Source organism: Hibiscus syriacus, unplaced genomic scaffold (assembly GCF_006381635.1).
Source record: "Hibiscus syriacus cultivar Baekdansim isolate YM2019G1 unplaced genomic scaffold, ASM638163v2 tig00002237_pilon, whole genome shotgun sequence".
Classification (NCBI taxonomy): Eukaryota; Viridiplantae; Streptophyta; class Magnoliopsida; order Malvales; family Malvaceae; genus Hibiscus; species Hibiscus syriacus.
The window spans coordinates 5,398,692-5,419,370 of NW_024061918.1; the positions used below are offsets into that span (position 1 = coordinate 5,398,692).

General features: G+C 34.8%; 1 pseudogene; it reads right to left on the minus strand.

The window, feature by feature from the left end:
* Window positions 1-535: 535 nt before the first annotated feature.
* Window positions 536-20,679, minus strand: part of LOC120140314 — a 38,189-nt pseudogene continuing 18,045 nt past the window's right edge.

The window sequence follows — 20,679 nt, forward strand, 5'->3', positions numbered from 1 at the left end:
CAATTCAGATATTCTATTGAAAATTTTGCATAAATTCCAATGAAGAGCTGTTGGATATTAATTATATTTTAGAACAAATGTATTAACCCTTTGAGTGCACGAAGAGGCGTGGGTCACATGATAATGGAGAATTCAAAGCAATTGGCTAATGCAATTTTTCTGATACAACGCATGAATGACGCTTACTCACATGTCACTTGCTGGTTTTCTTTTATAGGCAACACAAGATTTCAGTGTCAAATAATAAAGCTTAAAATGAAAATATAAAAATAGAATAAACAAACATCAATGCTTGTTCATGTCAGCAGTGACAAAAACAATTTCTTTCTTTTTTTTAATTTATTATTCAAACAGATACATTCTCAGCCGCATTAAAACATAAACGAAAAAGAACATTAAATTGTTTCTTTATCATCACCATTATTAAATATATCTACACTATCACCAAAATCCAGCATCAATCTGATGCTAAAGAACATTAAAACATGAACTCATCTGAGCCACAACTTTCTTCAGTTTATGTTTGCTTTTTTTCTCATCGTCTACGATACATGTGATGAATCAAAATTCTTGAAACCCATTTTTCCTCGTGCTTTTTCCTGCAAAAATAGGAACAGGTGTGATTACAGAAATCAGAAAACCATTCTCGATACAAACTTCTATATAAGAATTTAGAGCGAATCATACTACTATTTACTATGAAATATGAGCATCTTGGACTAAGGCACAAGGCATAGACTATGCATAAGCTTGCAGGATAACACGTATGATAAGGTCGACACCGTTTAATCGAAACCACCTACCACAGACGATGCCATCTATCATACTGGAAGCTTAGTAGCGCAGACTTGCATAATTTTCTTTTATCACTAACTACAGCAACCCACAGATTTCTCAGATACTTGGCAAGTCATTCAACTTTCTACAGTAGAACTCAAGTATCACAGGCAGATCCAAGATACGAAAGGTCGAAGACATTTGAGATTTTGATCAATAAATATAGATCCACCGTTAATATATCCCATACCATAGTGGAAAAACCTAGAAGATTACATGATTCGTAGCTAACTTAGTACTCGTGAAATCTTACATGCCAGCTAACTAGAACCGATAACAGTCATGCAAAAATAACTGGTTTTCTAAAATGTAAAACTGTCACAAAATCGTTACAAACATGCACAGTAAATAGTTACAAGATCACAAACCTGGAATACAAGAAGGTTCCGAGGACAGTGATGGCAGCTCCAAGAGCATTGATGGGCTGCACCGGTGTGTGGAAGATGATGATGGAGGAGACTACAACAGATATACGTTCATGGTGTTCCCGATGCTAAATGTCAAGGGAGAAATCTCATCAAGGGACATGTAGGAGACTTGATTGTAGAGATGATAGAAAACACTGGGCTGCCACCCACCTTTCAAATAAAATAAAACCAACATAATTCTGTCAATGGATTGGAAGAAGTAAAATATCACCTATCTTTACAATTACATAATTTACATTTAAGTAGAATCAAATGGTTCGAAATTCATACAAGAAAAGAAACTACGGTTTTTCGATTTTCAAGATGAACTTCAAATGAGGTTGCAGGGCAAAGGAAAAGGAGAAAAATGAAGAAAAGCTAATAGAAGTTTATCAGGTTGAATGTGCTTTTTGAAGCATTCCACATAAAATTCACTAAACATTAATCAAACTCTATTAATAAATCATCAAAAGAAATCAGCTCCTAAAAAGGAGCACCGAAATCAAGACCCACACACAAGTCAATGAAGTACAACAGAATACAGAATGGCACTCCACCATTGTAGTTCTGTAACACCCTAGACCAATACGACACACAGTCGACCGATCCAGGTGCTACACGGAGCCACCGAGGTAGCTGACCAACTTCTTTCTGACTTTATTTTATATTAAAACAACTATTTAAAAGTCAATTCAACTGAAATGAGTCATGAAATAAAATAAAATTTAAAACTTTACAACTGAGACCTCTCAAAGTAATTAAATACATTTCAAAAATATACAGACTCACTCTTGACTGACTTTATAACTTAACTTTTGTACACACCAATTTTTACCCCACGTGAACCGACTGTAGCAACCTTACCTTTGCCCATACCTCTCTCCCATCAACAGCTCCCACCATGCCCTGCCAACCACCAAACAGAGAACCAAACTTTTTCTTTTTATTTTTTTCTTTTTATTTTTTTCTATAACAGGGTATAAAACCTGGAAAACCAACAAACAATGTAACTTTTACTGGGCTTTTCCTCGAAAATATGGAATGAAAAGAGGTTCTCTCTGACTTTCTTTTTGTCTACTATTTTTGCTTTCTTTTTTCGGGTTTTTTTGCTTCATTTTCAGGGGTTCTCGTACTAGATAGGGTTGGCCACCGTTGAGTGGTGGCCGGCGTGCGAGAGAGAGGCCATCTCACGGCCATGAGGCACTGATTGTTGATGGCGGAGGTGAGATCATAGGGGTCCTTGGTGGGGGTTTTAGTTAAAAGCAAATAGAGAGAGAAGAGTTTGGTTACTTTGGCCTTCGTTTTAGCTTCCCTCGACTGGCTCAGTTGTCGGTCGGAGCAAGGGATGGTCACCAAGGTGGTGACCGTCGTTGAGGCTCGGTTTTGAGCCCTCTCGGCCGCCGAATGGGGATAAGAAATAGAGGAGAAAGAGTGAGTTAAGAGGAGAACAATGAAGGTTTTGGCCGATCAAGGAGTCCGACCAACCCTCCTCAATCGTGGTCGGGGTCATCGGTTGGTTTAGGGTGACCACCGTCCTAGTGGCTGGCTTGTGAGGGTCGGTGAGCAGCCGACCGAAGCGCTTGTGGAAGCTTTGGCAAGCTTCTAGCAGTTCACATGAAACATGGGGGTAATATGTTGGTTGTATAGGTAAATCACGTATCAGATCCCCGGTTTCTAGGAGTTTTCTGTTTTGTTCATCTATTTTAGGGTCAAATCGCATTCCAGGTCCTCCCAGCTTTAGCGTGTTTTACGCTTTGGTCACTATCAAGGTAAAATCATCTTCAAGCTCCCCGTATTTTAGTTTCTTTTGCACTCTGGTCATTTACTTTGTTATTTGTTTCGAATATGCTTATTGATTTTATTAACTTTCGATTTGGTCATTATTTTGCTATTTTATTCATTATAATTTAACTGTTGTTTTATTATTTGTTGTATTTTTGTCACTGGACCTTTTGTTTTTAATTTATTGCATGTTTATCATTCTGTTTTATTTTATTTTAATTTAGTCACTGATTGTTCCATTTATTCATTTTAGCCACTGTTAGATTCTTCTTCCTATTTTATGATTTTCATTTTAATCACTTCTTAATTTCTTATTTAACTACTAACTTTTATTTTATTTCATTTTAGTCATCATTATTTATATTTATGCAATTAGGTCCTTAGATTTAGGTTTATTTTATTTTTATATTATGTGGTTATTTTTCTATTTTTTATATATATTTTTTGTTTTAATTATTTCAATTAAGTTTATTAAATGTTTTTTCCATAGCTTTAATTCTTAGATTTTTGTTTTAAATTAGATTAACGTTAGAATCAAGCTTAGAAATTAGGATTTTACTTTGGTTATGTTCATAGTAGATGTATTGTAATTAGGGATGTGCATGGGTCAGGTTTTTGGACCACCCTACCCGAATCGAGAAGAAAGGGTACCCTGTAACCCGACCCAACCCGACGAAATTATAATTTCACCCGACCCGACCCGACCCGACTCAACAAACAATTTAAAAACCCAACCCGACCCGATTTATTTTTTATTTATTAAAACCCACAAATTTTTTAATTTAAAATTTAAAAAATACCTATAATAATCGTTGGAAGCCATGCCCTAATATCACGCTTGGTCCCGCATTTTGGATTAAAATAAAAAGGAGGGGAAAAGCGAGAGGACGTGAAAAAAAGTATTTAAAGGAGTTAAATAGTAAACAGTAAAGGGAATTTGGAGATCTGAGCATTGTCATGATTGGGCCTAGTAATCACATGCTTGCCAATTGTATTCACCTTCTTCAGGAACCATGAAAGTTTCCGACTAGGGTAGGAATAGGGAAAGTAAAAAAGTAAAAAAATAATAATTATGCATTAACTATTCGGGTTGGGTCAGGTAGGATTATTTTAACCCTAAACTCGACTCCGACCAGACTCAGAATATTTTAATATAAAACCTGACCCGACCCGAACCCGAATTTTTTAAAAAACTTCGATCGATCGGGTCAGGTCAGAACCCGTCGGGTTCAAGTTCCATGCCCATTCCTAATTGTAATATTACATTTAATTTGCTAATACTTAATTTTCCTCCTTTTCCAGGTCAATTTGTTCATGCATATAGATCTAGACATTTGGAATATGTATGAAAGCTTCATAAGCATAACTTAACCGATTTCATAATTGGATTAAGGGTAGTATTTATTTATTTATTTTAAAATATTGAGAAGGAACAATCTTAAAGTAACTAGATGTCATTTTCTGATGTTTTAAAAATAAATAAATACCCCACTAGAATAACCTAAAAAAATAGAGCATGTTTAATTTAATCAAGATTAAAGGGAAAGGGAATGTTCTTTTATTTAAAATTATTGAGACAATTCGCTTAATTTTATTAGGGATTATGTCTCGATATTTTTAAATAATTGAACATCCCTTATCTGTTCGAATTAAATATGTAATTTGGATTAATTTTTTTATTTGGTTGAGTCAAATTGTTTAATCTCAAATTCTTGGGAAAATTATAATATTATTTTTGTTTCAGTTAGAAAGAGAAATATTCATTCTAAAATATTTTAGGGATTATTTTCTCTTCGATTGTAAATATTAGAATATTTTTCATTTATCCTTAGAATTTCCTGTTAAATAAAAATTGTATGGTTGAATCTGGAATAATAGGATCGTAACTTAAATTTATATTTGAATTCTTATATTTCCCCTATTAGAGACAATTTATAATCGATGAGGTACCAATTTTGGGCGTTGTGGGAGTGCTTATCCTTACCCACACGTAATCGATCCCTGAACCCCTTTTTTATTACAAAAAAAGAATGAATTTCTGGTTACACGTAGACTAGTTTATCTTTTAAAATGATGTTTTCTTAAAAACTATTTTAAAAGAAAATATTTAGGTATTCGACCTACCTAACTCAAAAGGTCGATGACGACTCCAAAACATTTCAAAACCTTTTCGAAGAAAAATCCCCAAGTCGTACCAATTTTTCCCCTGCCCGGGCGAAAAAACAGTGTCGACAGCTTGGCGACTCCGCTGGTGACCATTTAGTGGATCAAGCTCTAAATTGATTATATATTGTCTCTATAGTTAGAAATTGAGAATTCAGTTTTATTTAATTTACGATTCCTTTGATTCCTTTCAATTGTTATTTTGTTTAATTTTATATCATTGTATATTAATGTGTGTACTTGATTGATTTTCATATATTGAAATTTTGGATTCATTTTAGCTCGATTTTAGTGTGGTTGTTTGTCAAAGGTTTGAGAATTTCTCCTCACACACGACACTTGCATTGCATAACATAAGCTCTATAATTGAGCTTTTTCACCTTTAAATGGGAGTGAAAGCGACGTCTTCGTAAGAATTTATTCTCTGTGTCAGACCTAGAAAATAGCTTTCAGGGTTCATATGCCATATTTCTTCGTGAGGATTTATTCTCCGTGTCAGGCATAGGGAAACATGGCCTCTCGAATTGAACTCGATCCACTTAAGCCTATAATGGGTGAGGATTAAGGGTTTAGCTCGCCCTAGGGGGCATCAACAAGGACAATTCGAGTACCGTTACTCCTAGAACTGAAACTCTGCATATAGTTAACTGTAGAAACCCACCCGATCTAAGACCATGCTGAAACTCTATCCATAGGTACCCAAATAAGTGTACACAAAGGAGAAATGAACTCTAACCTTCGTTTTTAATTTATTCGATATATTATTTTTGAATAATTGCATGCGAACTAGAAATTATACAGTTAGAGTTTTAATTTCCTCTATGTGTTTTATTCACTGTATTTTATGGTTCATTTACCAGTTGAATTTAATATTTTCATATTTCACTGACATACATTTCCTCTCTTTGATTATTATTTTTTCTAACATCTTTTCCTTGTCCTGTTGCTTTATTTTGTGCATAAACATGTTGTTAATACTTGAGGTATTTATCAAAATTAGAAGACTTTTAAAACGACAACGCCACACGAAGGGGTAGATATTTTTTATCTGTTTTGACATATTGAGACGTTGTGAGTTCTTTGAAAGTTGTTCTAGGATAATTACCTTGGAAATAACACATGTTTCATACATATCATGTCATAGAAGGTATTGATTCTCAAGTTAATAGTCGCATTAGAAGGCTTTCAATACAACAATGCCACTCGAAGAGGTATAATAGAAATGCAAAAACGCATCAATGGTCTAGAAGGGTGCTCCAGAAAACAACTAAAGAGGTACATCAAGCTGGAATACATGAAGATCAAATGATGCAGTAAAACAATCTTTTAAAGGGTGCTACAACGATGTTGATACGACTAGCCTAAAAGAAATAATCTGTCTGAAGTTATCAAGCAATAATGATAGCCAACACGAGACAGTGGATGATGTTATTCATATATGGTTGTTCAACAAATGCATTTTTGGAAAAGAAGTCGAAGCATTGGAGTTTTCCATCAAGCCAAGGATAAAAAAAGATTATTTGATTGCATGTTCGATCAAAATCGAAGAAGTCAAGTAGTGTGATGTGGTTTGTAGTTTCCATCTATCTCGGTGTATTGAGACATTGTGTGTTCTTTGGAAGTTGTTTTATAAGGATTACTTTGGAATCAACACCTTCGTTGCATTTGCATGTGCATCTTTGCATTAGCATTTATACATCGTACATTGCATGATATACATTGCATCTCAACGTGCATTAATCATAGATTCTCGAAGTAACCCACGAAATCTTTTTATGGTAAATTGAAGTTATCCCTTCGTACTTAGAAAAGAATTGAGAGCTAAAGTCGTGATGTCAGTGTCGTCTAAAGTTCGAGGCACATCATTGAGATCTGTGGGGCACCGAAGAGCAAGGTCCAAAATTTTTTTGACCCAGAGGTATTGACCTTTAACTTGTAATGAGATATTCTGGGGCCAATTAAAAAGTTCTTCCACCCACCGTGGAACCTTGTTGCACTGGCTTTGTCATGTTTGAACGTGTTTTTGTTATTTCTTTATTTTCTCAATAAATATTTTGTTAATTGAACTTACGTTGTTTTCTAAGGTTATGAGCAATGAATCAAGTTTTAATCTCGTAATTCTTTGAATATCAATTGAATTAAAAGTTCTTTTACAACTTCATTAATTATATGCTTTTGACAAGCGGCAAGATTAGACATTCTATACCCCATCCAAAGCCGAAAGAATCATTACTTGGTTTCCTGCTTGAAATAACAGAGACCAAAACTTGACATCACTTCCCTCTGAAACAATAAAGTCATGCCCTTATCTTACCCGATGCACCAAAATCCATATTTTTACCTTCCCAGGCTGAGCTAACCTTTCCATAACATTACCTTTTTCAGAATTATGACTTTAAAGTCACACATTTCCCTTCCTAGACACAAAACTAGCATTCTTTTCCCAACTTCAATGAAACCTAGAAGCATAAAGTACGAGATGGCCGTGTGTACGAGAACCATTCCTGCAAGAAAGATAAGATGAAGTGTTACCGATCATGCTTTTGCAAGAGAAATCAAATAATTGGGGCATACTAGGAGCGAATGAAAGAAGAAGAAATAAAGAGAATCATTAAAATAATTCTATCATACATTAATTACATTTTTTTCATGTAAATAAAATTAATCCTGAATACTCGTCCCCCTGGAGATACCTCTTTTACAAGGACTTCTGTGTATGAGACGACGAATGACTTTGTTTCATTTATCCTTTCAAAAATATGTATGTATGTATATATATATATATCCCTTATTGTCCCATTTTGAGCCTATAGTATTTTTTCTTCTGATTCAACCTTAACCAAGGATCACTCTCCACACTAGGGGCAAAGGTGAAAGACATCTGCTCGTAGGAGTGAAGATCATCAATCCAGATTTCACTACAAAAGTAAGTCATGATGAAATAAAGTGAGAAATAACAAGATACTGTGAGGTAGACCAAATGCGAAGCGCTTGAAGATCAAATCTTGTTGACGACACAGAAAGAAAGAAGAAAATATATAGCAAAAAAAATGAGACATAAAAAAGATAGAAAAGAAAGAATGAAAAAAGAGAAAAAAGAGAAAAAATGGAAAAAGAAAAGAAATAAAAAACAGAAGAAAAAGAGAAAAAGAAAAAAGAAAAAAAAGAAAAAAAGAAGAACGAAGAAAATAGACAGATCTAATACTTCAAGACGGGCGATTCAAAGATCTAGAATCAATTCACCCGAAGATCATAAAACACCAAAGGAAAATAAAAAGAGAATAAAAGACACGCGAGAAGATTCAAGTCGAGCAAGACAAGATTGAAGATAGCATGACGAATTGATCCTTGGTTCAATAACCCTTAAATACTTATTTGGGCCTATTTATCCATTTCTTTCATAACCATGAGCCCTAGCCTACATTACGATCTGAAAAGTCCCTTCTAATCATACATGGGTTTCTAAATGGAGTACTATCTCCAGATTTATTCCACCCCTCAGGATTAATTTTATTTACAAAAATAGTTTTATAAAATCTTTAATGTATGATAGAGAAAAATAATAAAAGAAGGGTTCAAGTCGTAAAATTGTAGATGACGTCTTGAAACCAAAGGAGAATTTGAGTTGAAAACCTGAAAAGGTGGCTCGAATACGAAGATTGTCAACCACTACACAAAAGACGATCTTATACATCTCTTTATAAAGCATTGCACAGTCCAAAGGCGCTCATGAGGGCTTGGAACCAATTAACATTTCCGAAAGATAAGCATAGCGGCTACTGCATCAGATTAATAAACACCAGAATCAAGGATGCAAGAAGCCATCCTAAAACAGATTACCTCCCCAAATTAACCCGAAACACATTACATACCCGTCAACCTAAGCCTTTTTAACAGCATTAAGAAAATATGACTTATTTGATATTGAGTGAACTCTTGTTTTACAATTTGTTTTGATTATGAGTCGGAAGAAAATGAAAACAATTTTAAATTTATTCATCAATTTTTTTTTTCACATTTCTAAAATAAAAGAAAAGAGAAAAACATTTTCAAACACGACAATCTCAAGTGAAAAAGGTCATTGAAGCTGGTGAGGCTCATTCTACCTCAATCAGAGAAATAGAAAAATGATGCCAGCTGTAGACACTCATTTCCGTCCAGAGTTATTTTGTTTTTATATATATATATTTATTATTTATTATATATATATATATATATAATTTTTGAAAATGTTTTTGACAAAATATAATATATAATTTTTAGAAAACAATTTTCGAAAATGTATATATTATATAGTTTTTGAAAATGGTTTTATATAATATATATTTTTGAAAAATCATTTTGAAAATATATATATTATATAGTTTTTAAAAAAACATTTTTTTAAAAAACTTATATAATATATAGTTTTTTAAAACATTTTGAAAATATATATATTATATACTTTTTAAAAAAACATTTTTAAAAACTTATAGTTTTTAAAATATTTTGGAAATATATATATTATATAGTTTTTAAAAAATCAGGTTTTGAAAACATATATATAATATATAATTTTTTCAAAACATTTTGAAATCATATAAAATAAGTTTTGAAAACATTTTTAAAATATATAATATAGTTTTCAAAAACATTTTGGAAAATATATTATATAATTTTTAAAGGAAAAAACATTTTTGAAAATTATATTATTTTTATTTTTTTATTTCCTTTATGTGTTTATTATATTTATTCATTTGTTGGTTTTTTATTTTTTTTTCTTTCAGGCCCGATACATGTTTGGGTTTAGTTGTCTAAGTCCAAAGAAATTGTCAGGTTCAGCAGAAATAACAAGGCCTAGAGGGGAAAGCCTGAGGTGTCTGACCCAACACCTAGGGATTCCACGTTCGTCAGGCGCTGCACAGAGACGGTCAACAGTCGCCGAGCGACCATGCGAAGTATCCGGCCACGAGCAGCGAGTCCCGGCTAAATCGGGACTGACCCATCCCGTTTTAGCCGGTCAAATAAATAACAGACCGAAAAGAACGAAAACAACCCCCCCAATGGGGCTATATAAATACCACAGTACCACCGTCGATGGGGGGGATCACGGCCAACAAACGAAACCAAACAGTGAGCCATCAGAGAACAGAAGCCAACAACAACAGAACATCACAGAAGCATAAACACAGAGAACCCACAGAGGATTCGAACCATCAACCACCATCACAGTACCAACCACCACAAAAAACCATCGCTCAACAGAGCAAACGAAAAGCAGTACCAAAGCATCATCAACAAAATGCACGAAACACCAAAAACCGAGGAAACCAAACCAATAGCCGAATACCAAACATACACACACAAAAAACAACAAAAATAGTACGCGTCAGGAGCACATTAAGAAAAACGAAAGGTCACCGGAAAAGATGAGGGGCCGAAGGTTTGGTCTTAGATCTACGCTTACTGGGGTGTAATTTGGGGATTTAGAGGTTGGTTTTGGGTTCACGATGCGGAGGAGAGCATTTTGTGGGGGGTTTATATATTTCGGCCATCGCCGGCAGTGGCCGACACGGTAGACATAGGCCGAGGAAGGTGGCTAACCGGTTTTGGGTTGAGAGCATTTAGAGGTTTTGGGGTCTGCTTATTTTGAGAGAGATGTGAGAATAAATGGTTTTCAGGCATTTTTGGGTTATATCTTAGCCCATCGCATAGACCCGACCCGAGCGGATCCCATAAGGATCCGCGTGTTTTTCAAATAAAAAAGGGTAAATTCCCTTTTTAGTCACTCTTGCTTTGTAAGAACTCGTTTTGCCCCTTTATTCGAATTCTTTCATGATTTTACTTCTAATTTTGTCCTATAATTTCATTTTCTTTTAAATTAGTCCTTTTTTATTCATTTTTTATTTCTAATTTTGTATATATATTTTTTATCATTTTTATATATTAATTATTATTATTCACCTCTTATTTTTTCTTTTTTATCTTATTTCATTTCATTTTTTGGGTTTATTTAATATTTTAATATTTTATTATTTTTGTATTTTTATTTATTTATTTTAATTTTCCCTTTGATTCATTTTATTTGTTTTTTTATTTTATAATTGTTTATATTTTTTCCTTTTTCTTTCTTTTCTCTTTATTCTATTATTTTTCTATTTATTTAGTATTTATTTATTTATTTATTTTCTCTAACAATTTAACTTTATAGATAAATTCCAAATGATCAAAGGTAAACAATTCAAATCGAATGCCTTTAAATTTAAATTTAGTTTTCGCAATTAAAGATAACCGATAAATTAATTGGTACCGAAAGGGCGATTCAAGGGTGCTAATCCTTCCTTGAATGTAACCAACTCCCGAACTCGACACGTTTCTAGTATAACGTAGATCAGGTAACATGGTGTCTGACCCACCTAAAATCGTTTTAAAATGGTCGGTGGCGACTCTAATCCACTCATTTCAAGTCGAAGCCCAATTCTGGGGTCCAACCGAAAGATGGTTCCGACAGCTTGGCGACTCCGCTGGGGACATGTAAGTGAGTCAGACCGAAATTAATTTCCGGTTGTCTTTTTAGCAAAAATTACAAGTTTAAATTTTAATTTATTTATTCGATTCTAATTATTTACATTTGATTATTTTTTTCAAATAAATAGTTGTACTGACATTTTTTAATGATTTCAAATTTTTCAAATTTTCACTTAAGGCTTTATACCCGAGCTCTGAACCCTATTTAAGTGGGGGTGAAAGCGACGCCTTCGTGTGATTTCATTCACCGCACAGGCCTAGCAAGTAGCCTTCGGGATTCATATTCCTTATGTCTTTGTGTGAATTTATTCACCATACAGACATAAGAGAATGTGTCCCCTCGAGTTTAACTTAGTCCACACAAGCTTGTAATAGGCTTAGGACTAAGGGTCTTACAAGCCCAAGGGGGCACCGACAAGGAGAACTCGAGTACCCTCTTTAGAACCTAAATCGAGAGAGTACAGTGAATTAGAATCCACCCCAAAACCTCATTCCAAACCCTAGGCTGCTTTGTTTCCTGCTTTATTTTATGTTCAAAGCACGCGAACTAGACAAATATGCGGTTAGGATTTGTTTGAAATTAGCATGCTGGATAGATATCATGTTCGGGTAGGAATTAAAGCATGTGGGGTAGATATCATGTGGAGTAGGACTTTTATCTTCATGATTGTTTTTTTTCTCACTTTACTATTTTTTTTCCCATTTTTTTGTTCTCTTTTATTTTATTTTCATCACTTGCATCATTTAAAAAAGGTGTTGATACACCAAAAACATGTTTGTTAAACATGAATAATCTGCATTAATGGACAAAGGGGTTGTAATACAAGAGATAAAAATACAGAGGATAATTTACAAGGCTACTATGTGTCACATTCAATCCTGAAGACGTGGTGCCCACAATTAAAGAGTATATCACTCTACCGCATTATAAAAGAACTCAGAATGAACCAGGTCTACATCAAGCACAATGAAAGTCTATCTCTGAAGAACTGACTGGCTGAGGTTGCAGGGGCAAGATGAAGGTTACTGATCCTGGGAGTCCCTTCAAAGACAACAATGACAAAACGATAGCCGAAATTGGAGACCATTACTGATGAATTCAAAAAACAGATGAATGAACTTCACATAGTTCCTATCAATTGAGGGCTCTAATGGCGTATTAGTTGGGAAAAGGTTTAACAGAAGATAAATGCCAGAGATGTAGTCATTCGAGACTTCTTGGGTCAGTACAAAAAGCAACTCAACATTTGCACAGTTCATCCAGAGAAGCCGGAGCATTTCGACAAGTCATTCAACCGGTGACAGACGAAGACAGAAGACTAGTCAACGTATCAGAAGCTGTCAGGATATTTTTGTCTCTTAAAAGATAAAACACTTTTATCCCCAATAAAGATTATTTCTAATAAAAGACACATTTTTTAAGGATCAATACCTCGAACATTGCATGCATTATGCATTTAAACATATTTTGCATTTTGTTATTTTTTCTTTACGTTCACATAAACTAACAGAAGAATGTCTAATTAGAAGGAGCACATACTAGATACAACACCTCAAGCATTAGACACACCCCATCCACATAACACCCGCTTGAAAAAGAAGAAAATGGAAGCCAGAATTGCTCCACAGGGAGTTGGAAGACAAGATAAATCAGAGTAGTCTGAGTACTTTGGATATAATCATGAAAAATCAAGAGTCCTTGGTCGATCAAATTGTGGCCAAGTTGTTTGGTCTACATAAATCAAATACACTGGGGGCAGGTTCACCGGAAGGGGTAACTATACCACCTACCCTGCAAGTGGTTATCGCACCTGGAATCTTACCTGAGCTTCAAGGGGACTTATCCACTACAAAAGCAAAAACCCCATCTACTACAGAGATATAAACTATTATATTTAACCCTAAGAACAATCCGGGTTATTACTATGTACCGGATTTGGACGAAGAGGACAAAGCGATGAAGATGGAGGAGAAAATCAAGCAGTTGGAGAAGCAAATGAAGGTAGTTAAAGGAGACCATGACTACCATGGAGTCGATGCCGCAAATCTCAGTCTAGTCCCAGACTTAGTTCTTCCTCCAAAATTCAAGTCTCCTGAATTTGAGAAGTTTGACAGGAACAGTTGCTCATCGGCTCAATCACCATGTTCTGTCGAAAGATGACCGAATATGGAGGAAACGATCAACTCCTGATTCACTGCTTCCAGGAGAGTCTGTCGGGCTCAGCCATCCGGTGGTACAACCAGCTAAGTCAATAAAATATCAAGACATGGAAGGACCTGGCCAAGTCATTTCTGGAACAATACAAGCATACCAATGACATAAGGCCAGATCGAGTTATGCTACAAAGCATGGAAAAGAAGCATAACGAGAGTTTCAGGCAATACACACAAAAATGGAGAGATTTGGCTGTACAAGTTCATCCACATTTGGATGAAAAGAAAACCCGGAAGATTTTCGTACAGACCCTAAAGACTTCATACTTCAAACACTTAGTTGCGATCACATCAGGAAGCTTTTCAAACTTGATTATGGCTGGAGAAATGGTCGAGTCGGCCATAAAGCAGGGCAAAATTAAGGATGGGGAAGCCAGTAAGAAACCTCTTACGAGAGATAGGGACGGAGAAGTTAACAATATCAAACACGTCAATAAATGTGTTACAATCTCCGGCCCAAAATCAAATGCAGCTATACCGTTAGGTACTTCTAAACAAGATTCCAGAGAACCCAGGAAGGAAAGGGAACATTTCGACCCTATTTCGATGACATACAATGAACTCTATCAACAACTTCTTGATACCCATGTAGTATCACCATATCCGGTGGAACCCATGAAGCCCCCATACCCCAAGTGGTATGATGAGAGTGCTCATTGTCAATATCACAACGGTGTCCCAGGGCACACTATTGAGAACTGTTACGCATTCAAGAGAGTCGTACAGAAGATGCGTAACAAGAACTGGATTGACTTCAACAACTTGGGGGCATCCAAGTGAGGAAGATCATTTAATCATTTGAGGCATTCTGTTTGAATTTGTCTTTTTTCATTTTTTCTCAAGTTTTTTGTAAAGACATTTGAATAAATTTATGTTGCTTTAATGATGACGAGCAATGAATCACATTTGCAAACTTGTAGTTCTTTGAATATCATTTGAATTAAGAAACTCTGTAAATGGTTTAAATTTACAGATCTTTGACGAAGTAACATGATTCTTTGACCTTACCCAGAATATACCCTCAAACACCGTACTCTGCTCTTACAATCAACCAATACAACCTTTTCTTTTCATAAGATGTAGACAACATAGGGCATCCTTTTGCATATGACATTACTATGCTTTTTATTTATGATGTTTAGTGATGATAATGATATTCACAGATGGAATAGTCAAGTAGGTGAATCTAATTTAAGTCAGTTGCTTAGAAATTGAACTCAAAAGATGAAATTTTTGACTTTCAATAACACCTAGACTATAAGAAGTTCTTCTTGACAATCTTAAGAAATTAAATTCGTAAAGTTGAGCTATTCCACTAAGGCAATTGGTTATAGAGGAAACTTGAAAGCCCTGGCCTTATGAGTAGATTACATTCAAACCATGACATTGGTCGAACACTTGGCAATTCAGTGTTTGCTCCACTGCTATTGTCCGGCCGAAGACTTTGTGATGAGATGAACCCTTCAGTTAACTAGATAAAACTGATAACGAAAAATGTCACTCTAAAGCAATTGGTTAAACCTGTTAACGAAAAATTGGTTAAACACCCCAGCTTTATGGATTCAACTAGCCAGATAACGAAAAATTAAATCAAATTTATCTAAGCAAGAAGTTTTGGTAAAAATGGACTAAGGGAGTTAAGGAACACCTGTTATAGTCAATTTCACACGAGCACTCAAGAATTTCATTTTTAGACGATATTTCTGCACTACCTTTGTTAGATGAGCTTACAAAACTTGAACAAATGGAAGATTTCAGAGGACCGAAATAAAAGGCCTAGTAATTGATCATGCTAGTTGCGTCATTTTGTCCGCACCCAATTAAAATGTCGAAGCATGTTGTGATATTTCAAAAAAATGACATTTTGGGTTACCGAACCTTAGAAAGGAGGCCAACCTAAAGCCAACTCATCCATTTGAACATTTACAAAGAGCTGTAACTCTGAAAGCATTAAAGGAGCTCTTGATTCCTTTGATATTCTTTGAACTCACGTTTACAATTTGATTCAATTACGAACAATATTTTACAACATTTTTCCCCTCCTAAAATAAGAAAAAGGAGAAAAACATTTTCAAACAGTGAAGTCTCAGATATGAAAGGTCTATAAAGCCCAAGCTTGAAAGATAATGGGGCACGATCGATTCAAGAACCAGATTGGCAGACAAAGAACGAGACTCCATCCAGGAGATAACACATAATTCATTCGTATTGCATGCATCTTAGACATACTTAGGTGCATCACATTCATCATTTTAGTATACATGATTTTTTGCAGCTTTTAGAGTCAAGTTTCTACTTCAGGATGAATGATACTCGATTCGCAAGCGCCTTTAAAGAATGATGGTGGTTGCTTAAATCAACAGTGAAAAGCTACACCTCAACTGATTAGACATATCTACATATATCAGATTCAATTTCAGATAGGCTCGAGAACCAATTCAGAACAAATCCAGTTCAACTCAACTCAATAATGAATAACATGTTTCCAGTTAATGTCTTCAAGCCAGATTTCAATTCCACAACGGAAGATATCCGACTGTATGAATTTATCAGTGGGCTTTCCTGTAAAAGGGAGTCATTCAAAGATCATCTAACTTGGTTCATACCCGCTCAAAGGAACCAACTGAAGAACTATGACCGGCTTAGACCTGTGAAGGGAAGCCATTTTTTTAAAGACAACATTTGCAGCATAACTCAAGGCTAGAAGGGTTATCTGCCAACAAAGATCTTTGATTTCGACTACGCTCAGCTCCAAGGCATATCATTTGCAGAATAGCTTAAGTCGAGAAGGGCTATCTGCCAAAGACCCTCAAGTTTGATTACACTCAGCTTCGAGGGCACATCATAATAACTCAAGGCTAGAAGGGTTATCTGTCACTAAAAAACCTTCGAGTTCGACTACGTTCAACTCCAAGGCACATCATTTGTAGTATAGCATAAGTCGAGAAGGGCTATATGCCAAAGACCTTCGAGTTCGACTACGTCCAGCTCTAAGGCACTCATTTGCAACATAACTCAAGGCTAGAAGGGTTATCTGCCAATAAAGACCTTCGAATTCGATTACACTCAGCTCAAAGGCACAATATTTGCAGCATAGCTGAAGTCGAGAAGGGCTATCTACCAACCAAAGACCTTCAAGTTTGATTATACTTAGCTTCGGGGGCATATCATTTGCATCATAACTCAAGTCGAGAAGGGTTATCTGCCAACCAAAGACCTTTGAGTTCGACTACGCTCAGCTCCAAGGCATATCATTTGCAGCATAGCTTAAGTTAATAAGGGCTATCTGCCAAAGACCCGCGAGTTCGATTATACTCAGCTTCGAGGGCACATCATTTACAGCATAACTCAAGGCTAGAAGGGTTATCTGTCACCAAAAGAACTTCAAGTTTGACTACGCTCAGCTCTAAGGCATGTCATTTACAACATAACTTAAGTCAAGAAGGGTTATCTGCCAACTAAAGACCTTCGAGTTCGACTACGCTCAGCTCCAAGGCACATCATTTACAGCATAACTGAAGGCAAGAAGGGCTATCTGTCAATAAAATTGTTGAGTTTGATTCCATTCAGCTCGATGACACCTCAATCACACTACTGTCCGACTACAATCAAGGTTTTCAAGTCGAGAAGAAGACCTGGGTTAACCGTGCCATGGTGACAAAAACCCACTTTCCGGCAGCATAGCTTAAGTCGAGAAAAGCTATCTGTCAACGAAGACCTTTCAAGTTTGATTTCATTCAGCTCGAGGGTATGTTAACCACATAGTGGAATTAAAGAATTACTTTCCAGTTGGATTTTTAACCAAGGTCTTTAAACCGAGGAGAAGACCGAGGTTTACTACAATTGGGCAACAAGAAGCCGCATCCCGTTTCAAATCTCGAACTACGGTTTCAATTCCATATCATTTCAAGATGGACTCGACTTCGTGACGGAGGAGCCATCTGCAACTCAAAATTCGACAGGGAGTTATTCCTAATTCAACTCCACCGAGAAAAAATTAGTGTCCTTTTATCTTTGTCTTATTTTTCGTTCCACGAAAAAGGAAAAATAGAACAAAGAGGGGCAGCTGTAGACACTCATTTCCGCCCGGAGTTATTTTGTTTTTATATATATATATAATTTTTGAAAATATTTTTGACAAAATATAATATATAATTTTCAGAAAACAATTTTCGAAAATGTATATATTATATAGTTTTTGAAAATGTTTTTATATAATATATAGTTTTTAAAAATCATTTTGAAAATTTATAAATTATATAGTTTTTTAAAAAACATTTTTTTAAAAAAAACTTATATAATATATAGGTTTTTTAAAACATTTTGAAAATATATATATTATATACTTTTAAAAAAACATTTTTAAAAACTTATAGTTTTTAAAATATTTTGGAAATATATATATTATATAGTTTTTAAAAAATCATTTTTTGAAAACATATATATAATATATAGTTTTTTTCAACTAGCCAATTGGTTACTTTATTTGAATTCTTTCATGATTAAAAAAAACAACAAAAATAGTACGCGTCAGGAGCACATTAAGAAAAAACGAAAGGTCACCGGAAAAGATGAGGGGCCGAAGGTTTGGTCTTAGATCTACGCTTACTGGGGTGTATTTTGGGGATTTAGAGGTTGGTTTTGGGTTCACGATGCGGAGGAGAGCATTTTGTGGGGGGTTTATATATTTCGGCCATCGCCGGCAGTGGCCGACACGGTAGACATAGGCCGAGGAAGGTGGCTATCCGGTTTTGGGTTGAGAGCATTTAGAGGTTTTGGGGTCTGCTTATTTTGAGAGAGATGTGAGAATGAATGGTTTTCAGGCATTTTTGGGTTATATCTTAACCCATCGCACAGACCCGACCCGAGCGGATCCCATAGGGATCCGCGTGTTTTCAAATAAAAAAGGGTAAATTCCCTTTTTAGTCACTCTTGCTTTGTAAGAACTCGTTTTGCCCCTTTATTTGAATTCTTTCATGATTTTACTTCTAATTTTGTCCTATAATTTCATTTTCTTTTAAATTAGTCCTTTTTTATTCATTTTTTATTTCTAATTTTGTATATATATTTTTATCATTTTTATATATTAATTATTATTATTCACCTCTTATTTTTTCTTTTTTATCTTATTTCATTTCATTTTTTTAGGTTTATTTAATATTTTATTATTTTTTATATTTTAATTAATTAATTTATTTTTTCCCTTTGATTCATTTTATTTGTTTATTTATTTTATAATTTTTTATTTTTTTATTTTTTTCCTTTTTCTTTCTTTTCTCTTTATTCTATTATTTTTTGATTTATTTAGTATTTATTTATTTATCTTCTCTAACAATTTAACTTTATAGATAAATTCCAAATGATCAAAGGTAAACAATTCGAATCGAGGCCTTTAAATTTTAATTTAAATTTAGTTTTCACAATTAAAGACAACCAATAAATTAATTGGTACCGAAAGGGCGGTTCAATGGTGCTAATCATTCCTTGACCGTAACCGACTCCCGAACCTGACTCGTTTCTGGTATAAAGCAGATTAGGTAAGATGGTGTCTGACCCACCTAAAATCATTTTAAAATGGTCGGTGGCGACTCTAATCCACTCATTTCAAGTCGAAGCCCAATTCTGGGGTCCAATCGAAAGACAGTTCCGACACCAGCACAATAAAGTATTTCTTAAAAGCAAATAATCCGAGAGATCCGAAGGACCGAAAGACAAAGCTTCTAATATTTTCAGAAGCAGATGGTCACCTTCAAGCTACTCGTTAACATTATTGGTTAGCGACACAAGAGTGAGGCCATTTGATATTAAGATTTTGGCACAAAGAGAGCTATGAGTACCCACACTGGGGCATTACCAAAGCCAGATGTCGTTAAGATCACATGGTTCAAACAAAACAGACATGGTGAATGACCCTGTCATTAGGGGTACCAGGGTCGAAAGATGAACAAAAAAAGAGCTCACCTTGAGTTGAACCTATTGAAAACATTTTGATGTTTCAATATAACAAATTAAATTAAAAGAATTTTAATTTTGAAAATGATTTTTCTAAAGCATATTCGATATATTAAATCGAATATCAAAATATTACTCAAAGTATTTCAAAGTTCATTTTAAATCATTACTCAAGTGTAAAATTAAGTTTTAATCTTAAAAATAATTTCAAAACGATTTTACAAAATATTTCGAACCATTTCAAAGCCAAAAATTCCAGATTGCTCAGAGGGAACCGATTCCCCCCCAAGGGGGTACCGATTCCCCCTGAATGGTTTGGCTCCGAGAATTCCAGTATACTCGGAGGGAACCGATTCCCCCTAGGGGGTACCTATTCCCCCCACTGTTCAATGGTCGAAATATTTGAATTTTACATTTAGGGAACCGATTCCCCATCAGGGGTACAGATTCCCCCACGCTCCAAGCAGAAATATTTATTGTTTTCACACTTAAACGGCTACAATAACTTCATTAATGATCCCCAACGTTTAGAAGTGATTCAAGGTGTATTTAAGCAATCTTAGAAGCCATTGATCAATAAAAAGAAACATCAAGCAACTAGAATCAAGAGAGAATCAAAGAGAAAGCATCAAACCTCAAGTTTGAGCATTTCAAGCCTATTTTTTTCATTCAATATTTATTTTTCTTTCAATAACACTTATTGTGCTCAATTATATTTATTATTGAGTGTTATTTCTTTATTCTAGAATTGTGCAAACATATTTGCCTTGTGAGGTTTTTCTTGTGAGTTTGCAAATTTGTAATATTCTCTTTGAGA